Below are 9243 nucleotides of genomic sequence, written 5' to 3' on the forward strand. Positions count from 1 at the left end.
CAACTCAATACAAATCTGGAATTAAAAGTCTAATGACGATAAAAACCCATCTGGTTCACTAATGTCCTTTAGGAAATCTGCTGTCCTCACCCGGTCTGGCCTACATGGTTGACTCTGAAATGGCCGCGCGAGCCACTCAGTTATATTCAGCCGCTCCAAAGAAAACACCAAGGAATGGAGGGGGCTGAAGGGTGGATCAGTAAATTTGCTGATGACACCAAGATTGGTGGAGTAGTGGATGAGGTGGAGGGCTGTTGTCGGCTGCAAAGAGACATAGATAGGATGCAAAGCTGGGCTGAAAAATGGCAAATGGAGTTTAACCCTGATAAATGTGAGGTGATTCATTTTGGTAGGACAAATTTAAATGTGGATTACAGGGTCAAAGGTAGGGTTCTGAAGACTGTGGAGGAATAGAGAGATCTTGGGGTCCATATCCACAGATCTCTAAAGGTTGCCACTCAAGTGGATAGAGCTGTGAAGAAGGCCTATAGTGTGTTAGCTTTTATTAACAGGGGGTTGGAGTTTAAGAGCCGTGGGGTTATGCTGCAACTGTACAGGACCTTGGTGAGACCACATTTGGAATATTGTGTGCAGTTCTGGTCACCTCACTATAAGAAGGATGTGGAAGCGCTGGAAAGAGTGCAGAGGAGATTTACCAGGATGCTGCCTGGTTTGGAGGGTAGGTCTTATGAGGAAAGGTTGAGGGAGCTAGGGCTGTTCTCTCTGGAGCGGAGGAGGCTGAGGGGAGACTTAATAGAGGTTTATAAAATGATGAAGGGGATAGATAGAGTGAACGTTCAAAGACTATTTCCTCGGGTGGATGGAGCTATTACAAGGGGGCATAACTATAGGGTTCATGGTGGGAGATATAGAAAGGATATCAGAGGTAGGTTCTTTACGCAGAGAGTGGTTGGGGTGTGGAATGGACTGCCTGCAGTGATAGTGGAGTCAGACACTTTAGGAACATTTAAGCGGTTATTGGATAGGCACATGGAGCACACCAGGATGATAGGGAGCGGGATTGCTTGATCTTGGTTTCAGATAAAGCTCGGCACAACATCGTGGGCCGAAGGGCCTGTTCTGTGCTGTACTGTTCTATGTTCTATGAATGAAACCGGACAGAGAAGCAGAAACCTGGCACCGGAAACGACAATGGAAGGGATTGTGTTTCTGAGTAGCTGTTTGATCTGTTTATCCAGCGCTGACTTATCCCACTCTCCACTTTCCAGGGAATTGATTTTTGAGGTCCAGCCTTCACCCAGAGGGTTCACAGCACAGACTGAGCTGATGCATGGATTCTCCTCATTTCCTAACCTCCCACTGAAATCGAGGGTGGGACTGGCTACCTTCCTGGTTTGGGAATTACTTGCCACAGCTCTGTTGTCAGGTGAGCCATGTTTTGGACAATTATAATCTGTCCCTATCAAACCCCAAAGGATTTGCTGTGTTGGCAGCCTGCTCAATTCCCTGTGCCTTTTCTGTGCAGAATTTACCGAGAATATCTTGGACAGGGACTGTAGAATCTCAGTGAGGCTAAATTTATCCAAGATACTCACTCCAGTTAGATAGAAACATAGAAAACTACAGCACAAAACAGCCCCACAAGTTGTGCCGAACATATCCCTACCTTTGAGGCCTACCTATAACCCTCCATCCTATTAAGTCCCATGTACTCATCCAGGAGTCTCTTAAAAGACCCTATTGAGTTTGCCTCCACCACCACTGACGGCAGCCGATTCCACTCGCCCACCACCCTCTGTGTGAAAAACTTCCCTCTAACATTTCCCCTGTACCTACCCCCCAGCACCTTAATCCTGTGTCCTCTCGTAGCAGCCATTTCCACCCTGGGAAAAAGCCTCTGAGAGTCCACCCAATCTATGCCTCTCAACATCTTATATACCTCTATTAGGTCTCCTCTCATCCTACGTCTCTCCAAGGAGAAAAGACCGAGCTCCCTCAGCCTATCCTCATAAGGCATGCCACTCAATCCAGGCAACATCCTTGTAAATCTCCTCTGCACCCTTTCAATCTTTTCCACATCCTTCCTGTAATGAGGCGACCAGAACTGAGCACAGATATTGAATGATCTGCATAGGCATTGTGTGTGGGTGCTGAATACTGGTTGGTGAAGTCAGGCACAATGGGTTAAATGGATTATGTCTGTGTTGAATGACTATCAACACCTCAATGCTATAAGAAGGATGTGGAAGCGCTGGAAAGAGTGCAGAGGAGATTTACCAGGATGCTGCCTGGTTTGGAGGGTAGGTCATATGAGGAAAGGTTGAGGGAGCTAGGGCTGTTCTCTCTGGAGCGGAGGAGGCTGAGGGGAGACTTAATAGAGGTTTATAAAATGATGAAGGGGATAGATAGAGTGAACGTTCAAAGACTATTTCCTCGGGTGGATGGAGCTATTACAAGGGGGCATAACTATAGGGTTCGTGGTGGGAGATACAGGACGGATATCAGAGGTAGGTTCTTTACGCAGAGAGTGGTTGGGGTGTGGAATGGACTGCCTGCAGTGATAGTGGAGTCAGACACTTTAGAAACATTTAAGCGGTTATTGGATAGGCACATGGAGCACACCAGGATGATAGGGAGTGGGATAGCTTGATCTTGGTTTCAGATAAAGCTCGGCACAAAATCGTGGGCCGAAGGGCCTGTTCTGTGCTGTACTGTTCTATGTTCTATCTATGTTCTATAAGTTTAGATCATCGAATCATAGAATCCCTACAGTGCAGAAGGAGACCCTTCAGCCCATCAAATCTGCACCGACCACAATCCCATCCAGACCCTATCCCCATAACCCCATGTATTTACCCTGCTAGTCCCCTTGATACCAGGGTCAACTTAGCACAGCCACGCAACCTAACCCGCACATCTTTGGACTGGGAAGAAACCCACGCAGACACGGGGAGAACCCGGGTCCCTGGAGCTGTGAGGTAACAGTGCTAAACACTGTGCCACCGTTGTGTGATGTCTGTCATGCCCTGATAGATTGGAGAATGAGTTACTGTACCGGCAGTACAGAGGTCAGATTGCTCTGTGACTGAGATTGAAGGGAGTTTATCTTGGGCTGGTGAGGGAGCATCCTCTGCAGAAGCCATAATTATCTTCAATTCAATTGAACCAATGCGAGATTCAGTATCTGTAAGTGAGAGAGTAATACCAACATTGCTGAACACAGCCGAGCAATAATACAGCACTCAACGAAATAGAAACACACAACATTCAACACAGAGTCCAAAAATAACACACAAGCGGGAATAACACGAGGAATGACAACATTTGCTCATTCTATTTCTGAACGTGACCAGGATTGTCAGGTCACTGAACTGGCAGGCTGTAAATGTACCTCAGAAAAAAGATGCTCCAGTTCCGAAAGTTCCGACAATCTTTCGCTGTCAATAATGATGCTCCTTCCTCAAATAAATGACAAATCTCACTTCAGTGGGGGCCAGTTGTTGAGGACACTAAAACAGCAGAAGAATAGTCCGGGGGGGAGACAGACCTGAAAATCAAACGTCATGAATTTAAAAACCACACCAAACACAATGGGAGTTCACTGCATTGAGAGTGGGAGCAGCACTCTGTCAGAGGGTCAGTGCTGAGGGAGTGCCGCACTGTCAGAGGGTCAGTGCTGAAGGAGTGCCGCACTGTCAGAGGGTCAGTGCTGAGGGAGTGCCGCACTGTCGGAGGGGTCAGTACTGAGGGAGTGCTGCACTGTCAGAGGGTCAGTGTTGAGGGAGTGCCGTACTGTCGGAGGGGTCAGTACTGAGGGAGTGCTGCACTGTCAGAGGGTCAGTGCTGAGGGAGTGCCGCACTGTCAGAGGGTCAGTGCTGAGGGAGTGCTGCACTGTCAGAGGGTCAGTGCTGAGGGAGTGCCGCACTGTCAGAGGGTCAGTGCTGAGGGAGTGCCGCACTGTCAGAGGGTCAGTGCTGAGGGAGTGCCGCACTGTCGGACGGTCAGTACTGAGGGAGTGCCGCACTGTCAGAGGGTCAGTACTGAGGGAGTGCCGCACTGTCAGAGGGTCAGTACTGAGGGAGTGCTGCACTGTCAGAGGGTCAGTGCTGAGGGAGTGCCGCAGTGTCAGAGGGTCAGTGCTGAGGGAGTGCCGCACTGTCAGAGGGTCAGTGCTGAGGGAGTGCCGCACTGTCGGAGGGTCAGTACTGAGGGAGTGCCGCACTGTCAGAGGGTCAGTACTGAGGGAGTGCTGCACTGTCAGAGGGTCAGTACTGAGGGAATGCCGCACTGTCAGAGGGTCAGTACTGAGGGAGTGCCGCACTGTCAGAGGGTCAGTATTGAGCGAGTGCCGCACTGTCAGGGGGTCAGTACTGAGGGAGGGCTGCACTGTCAGAGGGTCAGTACTGAGGGAGTGCTGCACTGTCAGAGGGTCAGTACTGAGGGAGTGCCGCACTGTCAGAGGGTCAGTACGGAGGGAGTGCCGCACTGTCAGAGGGTCAGTGCTGAGGGAGTGCCGCACTGTCGGAGGGTCAGTACTGAGGGAGTGCCGCACTGTCAGAGGGTCAGTACTGAGGGAGTGCTGCACTTTCAGAGGGTCAGTGCTGAGGGAGTGCCGCACTGTCAGAGGGTCAGTGCTGAGGGAGTGCCGCACTGTCAGAGGGTCAGTGCTGAGGGAGTGCCGCACTGTCAGAGGGTCAGTGCTGAGGGAATGCCGCACTGTCAGAGGGTCAGTACTGAGGGAGTGCCGCACTGTCAGAGGGTCAGTGCTGAGGGAGTGCCGCACTGTCAGAGGGTCAGTACTGAGGGAGTGCCGCACTGTCAGAGGGTCAGTACTGAGGGAGTGCCGCACTGTCAGAGGGTCAGCGCTGAGGGAGTGCCGCACTGTCAGAGGGTCAGTACTGAGGGAGTGCCGCACTGTCAGAGGGTCAGTACTGAGGGAGTGCCGCACTGTCAGAGGGTCAGTACTGAGGGAGTGCCGCACTGTCAGAGGGTCAGTGCTGAGGGAGTGCTGCGCTGTCAGAGGGTCAGTACTGAGGGAGTGCTGCACTGTCAGAGGGTCAGTACTGAGGGAGTGCTGCACTGTCAGAGGGTCAGTACTGAGGGAGTGACGCCCTGTCAGAGGGTCAGTATTGAGGGAGTGCCGCACTGTCAGAGGGTCAGTACTGAGGGAGTGCCGCACTGTCAGAGGGTCAGTACTGAGGGAGTGCCACACTGTCAGAGCGTCAGTGCTGAGGGAGTGCTGCGCTGTCAGAGGGTCAGTGCTGAGGGAGTGCCGCACTGTCAGAGGGTCAGTACTGAGGGAGTGCCGCACTGTCAGAGGGTCAGTACTGAGGGAGTGCCGCACTGTCAGAGGGTCAGTACTGAGGGAGTGCCGCACTGTCAGAGGGTCAGTACTGAGGGAGTGCTGCACTGTCAGAGGGTCAGTACTGAGGGAGTGCCGCACTGTCAGAGGGTCAGTGCTGAGGGAGTGCCGCACTGTCAGAGGGTCAGTGCTGAGGGAGTGCCGCACTGTCAGAGGGTCAGTACTGAGGGAGTGCCGCACTGTCAGAGGGTCAGTACTGAGGGAGTGCCGCACTGTCAGAGGGTCAGTACTGAGGGAGTGCCGCACTGTCAGAGGGTCAGTGCTGAGGGAGTGCCGCACTGTCAGAGGGTCAGTGCTGAGGGAGTGCCGCACTGTCAGAGGGTCAGTTCTGAGGGAGTGCCGCACTGTCAGAGGGTCAGTGCTGAGAGAGTGCCGCACTGTCAGAGGGTCAGTTCTGAGGGAGTGCCGCACTGTCAGAGGGTCAGTTCTGAGGGAGTGCCGCACTGTCAGAGGGTCAGTGCTGAGGGAGTGCCGCACTGTCAGAGGGTCAGTGCTGAGGGAGTGCCGCACTGTCAGAGGGTCAGTACTGAGGGAGTGCCGCACTGTCAGAGGGTCAGTACTGAGGGAGTGCCGCACTGTTAGAGGGTCAGTACTGAGGGAGTGCCGCACTGTCAGAGGGTCAGTGCTGAGGGAGTGCCGCACTGTCAGAGGGTCAGTGCGGAGGGAGTGCCGCACTGTCAGAGGGTCAGTTCTGAGGGAGTGCCGCACTGTCAGAGGGTCAGTTCTGAGGGAGTGCCGCACTGTCAGAGGGTCAGTACTGAGGGAGTGCCGCACTGTCAGAGGGTCAGTGCTGAGTGAGGGCGACACTGTCAGAGGGTCAGTGCTGAGGGAGTGCCACACTGTCAGAGGGTCAGTACTGAGGGAGTGCTGCACTGTCAGAGGGTCAGTACTGAGGGAGTGCTGCACTGTCAGAGGGTCAGTACTGAGGGAGTGCCGCACTGTCAGAGGGTCAGTACTGAGGGAGTGCCGCACTGTCAGAGGGTCAGTACTGAGGGAGTGCCGCACTGTCAGAGGGTCAGTACTGAGGGAGTGCTGCAGTGTCGGAGGGTCAGTACTGAGGGAGTGCTGCACTGTCAGAGGGTCAGTACTGAGGGGGTGCCGCACTGTCAGAGGGTCAGTGCTGAGGAAGTGCCGCACTGTCAGAGGGTCAGTGCTGAGGAAGTGCCGCACTGTCAGAGGGTCAGTACTGAGGGAGTGCCGCACTGTCAGAGGGTCAGTGCTGAGGGAGTGCTGCAGTGTCAGAGGGTCAGTACTGAGGGAGTGCTGCACTGTCAGAGGGTGAGTACTGAGGGAGTGCCGCACTGTCAGAGGGTCAGTACTGAGGGAGTGCCGCACTGTCAGAGGGTCAGTACTGAGGAAGTGCCGCACTGTCAGAGGGTCAGTACTGAGGGAGTGCTGCACTGTCAGAGGGTCAGTACTGAGGGAGTGCCGCACTGTCAGAGGGTCAGTACTGAGGGAGTGCCGCACTGTCAGAGGGTCAGTACTGAGGGAGTGCCGCACTGTCAGAGGGTCAGTACTGAGGGAGTGCCGCACTGTCAGAGGGTCAGTACTGAGGGAGTGCCGCACTGTCAGAGGGTCAGTACTGAGGGAGTGCCGCACTGTCAGAGGGTCAGTACTGAGGGAGTGCCGCACTGTCAGAGGGTCAGTACTGAGGGAGTGCGGCACTGTCAGAGGGTCAGTACTGAGGGAGTGCGGCACTGTCAGAGGGTCAGTGCTGAGGGAGTGCGGCACTGTCAGAGGGTCAGTACTGAGGGAGTGCTGCACTGTCAGAGGGTCAGTACTGAGGGAGTGCTGCACTGTCAGAGGGTCAGTACTGAGGGAGTGCCGCACTGTCAGAGGGTCAGTACTGAGGGAGTGCCGCACTGTCAGAGGGTCAGTACTGAGGGAGTGCCGCACTGTCAGAGGGTCAGTGCTGAGGGAGTGCCGCACTGTCAGAGGGTCAGTACTGAGGGAGTGCCGCACTGTCAGAGGGTCAGTACTGAGGGAGTGCCGCACTGTCAGAGCGTCAGCGCTGAGGGAGTGCCGCACTGTCAGAGGGTCAGTACTGAGGGAGTGCCGCACTGTCAGAGGGTCAGTACTGAGGGAGTGCCGCACTGTCAGAGGGTCAGTACTGAGGGAGTGCCGCACTGTCAGAGGGTCAGTGCTGAGGGAGTGCTGCGCTGTCAGAGGGTCAGTACTGAGGGAGTGCTGCACTGTCAGAGGGTCAGTACTGAGGGAGTGCTGCACTGTCAGAGGGTCAGTACTGAGGGAGTGTCGCCCTGTCAGAGGGTCAGTATTGAGGGAGTGCCGCACTGTCAGAGGGTCAGTACTGAGGGAGTGCCGCACTGTCAGAGGGTCAGTACTGAGGGAGTGCCACACTGTCAGAGCGTCAGTGCTGAGGGAGTGCTGCGCTGTCAGAGCGTCAGTGCTGAGGGAGTGCCGCACTGTCAGAGGGTCAGTACTGAGGGAGTGCCGCACTGTCAGAGGGTCAGTACTGAGGGAGTGCCGCACTGTCAGAGGGTCAGTACTGAGGGAGTGCCGCACTGTCAGAGGGTCAGTACTGAGGGAGTGCCGCACTGTCAGAGGGTCAGTACTGAGGGAGTGCCGCACTGTCAGAGGGTCAGTGCTGAGGGAGTGCCGCACTGTCAGAGGGTCAGTGCTGAGGGAGTGCCGCACTGTCAGAGGGTCAGTACTGAGGGAGTGCCGCACTGTCAGAGGGTCAGTACTGAGGGAGTGCCGCACTGTCAGAGGGTCAGTACTGAGGGAGTGCCGCACTGTCAGAGGGTCAGTGCTGAGGGAGTGCCGCACTGTCAGAGGGTCAGTGCTGAGGGAGTGCCGCACTGTCAGAGGGTCAGTTCTGAGGGAGTGCCGCACTGTCAGAGGGTCAGTGCTGAGGGAGTGCCGCACTGTCAGAGGGTCAGTTCTGAGGGAGTGCCGCACTGTCAGAGGGTCAGTTCTGAGGGAGTGCCGCACTGTCAGAGGGTCAGTGCTGAGGGAGTGCCGCACTGTCAGAGGGTCAGTGCTGAGGGAGTGCCGCACTGTCAGAGGGTCAGTACTGAGGGAGTGCCGCACTGTCAGAGGGTCAGTACTGAGGGAGTGCCGCACTGTTAGAGGGTCAGTACTGAGGGAGTGCCGCACTGTCAGAGGGTCAGTGCTGAGGGAGTGCCGCACTGTCAGAGGGTCAGTGCTGAGGGAGTGCCGCACTGTCAGAGGGTCAGTTCTGAGGGAGTGCCGCACTGTCAGAGGGTCAGTTCTGAGGGAGTGCCGCACTGTCAGAGGGTCAGTACTGAGGGAGTGCCGCACTGTCAGAGGGTCAGTGCTGAGTGAGGGCGACACTGTCAGAGGGTCAGTGCTGAGGGAGTGCCACACTGTCAGAGGGTCAGTACTGAGGGAGTGCTGCACTGTCAGAGGGTCAGTACTGAGGGAGTGCTGCACTGTCAGAGGGTCAGTACTGAGGGAGTGCCGCACTGTCAGAGGGTCAGTACTGAGGGAGTGCCGCACTGTCAGAGGGTCAGTACTGAGGGAGTGCCGCACTGTCAGAGGGTCAGTACTGAGGGAGTGCCGCACTGTCAGAGGGTCAGTACTGAGGGAGTGCCGCACTGTCAGAGGGTCAGTACTGAGGGAGTGCCGCACTGTCAGAGGGTCAGTACTGAGGGAGTGCCGCACTGTCAGAGGGTCAGTGCTGAGGAAGTGCCGCACTGTCAGAGGGTCAGTACTGAGGGAGTGCCGCACTGTCAGAGGGTCAGTGCTGAGGGAGTGCTGCAGTGTCAGAGGGTCAGTACTGAGGGAGTGCTGCACTGTCAGAGGGTCAGTACTGAGGGAGTGCCGCACTGTCAGAGGGTCAGTACTGAGGGAGTGCCGCACTGTCAGAGGGTCAGTACTGAGGAAGTGCCGCACTGTCAGAGGGTCAGTACTGAGGGAGTGCTGCACTGTCAGAGGG

This window comes from Mustelus asterias, chromosome 10 (assembly GCF_964213995.1).
Source record: "Mustelus asterias chromosome 10, sMusAst1.hap1.1, whole genome shotgun sequence".
Lineage (NCBI taxonomy): Eukaryota > Metazoa > Chordata > Chondrichthyes > Carcharhiniformes > Triakidae > Mustelus > Mustelus asterias.